Raw genomic sequence first — 2,191 nt, forward strand, 5'->3', positions numbered from 1 at the left:
GAATCAACCATGTGCTCACTTTCACGGCATCAAGGGAGAAACTGTGGAAATGATAAGCAACCGCAGGAACATATACCTGGACTACATCTCCAACTAACCAGAGTGCCGGTCTTCCAGCCATGGAATGCCAGTTTTCCAGATTCCCCCTGTACCCATCAGGGAATAAGTCCTAGTACTATTCCCTTTAGTGCTAGTATCCCACATTTCCCCTTTCAGCATTACGTTTAAGATTCAATAGTGTCACGGAGGCAACATGGTTTCTTTTCTTATCTCTTAGCTTCCCATAGAAGCAACATGAGACTGCGAACATCAAAATTATGATGATAAACAACACAGTCAGACTGGAACTTAAGCTATGAGAAATCCTTTGAGCCCAAGCTCGCGGGTCCAACCCTTCCATGCCTTTCACCAATTGCTTAATCATATCAGAGCCAGGAGATGCCTCAAGTTTGTCTTTGAATGTATAGAAAATATCCTTTTTAAGCTGATGAACATCTAATGAAATGTTTCCTTTAAACCTTTGCAAATGTTTCTTAATCATATCCCAATTATGCAACCTTACATTACATAGGTACGGAATTACACAGAAAATAGTTACATTCCAATCACACTATAGCATTAACTGATGTTGTAGAGCACTCCCAGCGAGGCAGCAGTGGTGGCAATGGCTATGAGTCACTTGCCACTTCGGTGCGAAATTCCCACGAATCTGGCGAGGTCTTTTCAGCATCTCCGACATTACTTGTATCACGAGGGACGATTCAGGACTGCTCTCCCATAATGCAAGTAAACAATTCACAATCATGGCAAGTGTCACTGTGAGCAGTTTCATTTATGATGTTCTTCAATTACATTATAGCATTGACAAGTCCAAAATCTTGATGTTTCAGCAAAGCAACAGCCTGTAGTAATAGTCCAGTCATTATTGTATATAATGTTCAGCTTTGATAGAGTCTCAGGGTGTTCCTTAGACGGCATCGGCAATGGAAGAAATATCTCTGCAGTCAACGATTGCCATTCTCAGGAATCTGAGAGGCCTTCTCGACGTTTTGGGTAACTTCAGTAACAGGACAGGGTCACGTCACAGCATGGGTGTCCCTCCTTTCTTCTGGGCCTTGCTGTCTGTATAGAAATCCACCTATCTCCTTTGCCTGTGAAAATATAAACAAATAGCCCCTCTCTTGGGGTGTCATTAACCTGCAAAAGGAATTATGATTAAGATTGGGTGGCTTCTCCATCTCTTCTTTGTCCATTTTTCTCCAAACGTGGTTGCGTCCTTCTAAAGGGAGTCCATCAGCTTTATTCTGTAAAAATATAAATGTACAGCCCTTCTCCAGGTGAGTGGATCTTGTTTTAGTGGAACTTATTTTAGTGGAGGAAGACTCCTTCCCTATCTTGAAAACCGTGATAATTTGGGGTGGTAGAACCACAGCATAAGGGAAAAAGAGTAGATTCCCTAGTTTTGGGTCTTAATTACAGGGATCTTTCAAGGGGAATAAAGAGGCACCAAATTAACATAAATCATGGAGACGCATTTGTGCCTTAAAGATGACAAAGAAGAGTCTTGCAGTGGAGGTAGACCATCAGCATGAATCCGTTAGGTCCAAGGTTCTCATTCACTAGGTCACTTTAGTAGGTCATGGAGAACACAGGAAACACCAAACGAAGCAGCAGATCCAGTCCTTCCTCATGGCTGCAGGCAGTAGGACACTTACACAATCCCAGACTAGGGGAGCCTATGAGCTTGGTCCAGGGCCTGTTAGATCTCTCCGAGGAGAGATATACCTCGGTCCTTGGCTCCGAGAGAGAAAGAAGTCACGCAGAAGCCTGGTTTGTGATTCAAGTGAGTTTTAAGTGTGTTAGAAGTTTCAGGTTACACAGGACTCCTCCCTGCCTGGAGACTGTTCGCAAAGTCACACGGTCGATCCCTGCCTCCTGCCATTTCAATTAAGTGGGGAGGCGTGGTGGAAGACCCCGGGCCAATCCAGGTGCAACACCCACCCACCCGTACCTGGCGGGAAACCTGAATCTCTGAGCAAGTGCAGTGTGCCGCTCCTTTGTTTCCGCAGCTTGACCCTCCTCGGGGCATGGGTGGGAATCGTCCGGCACACCTAATGGCTGTTGATTCCCGGAGAGGCCTGAACCCTGTCTCCCTAACCCTCACGGGCCGAGCTAGAGGCGGGCGTTTTGT

Source organism: Echinops telfairi, unplaced genomic scaffold, assembly GCF_000313985.2.
Source record: "Echinops telfairi isolate 266 unplaced genomic scaffold, ASM31398v2 ScPeMD7_24;HRSCAF=84, whole genome shotgun sequence".
NCBI classification, from domain to species: domain Eukaryota; kingdom Metazoa; phylum Chordata; class Mammalia; order Afrosoricida; family Tenrecidae; genus Echinops; species Echinops telfairi.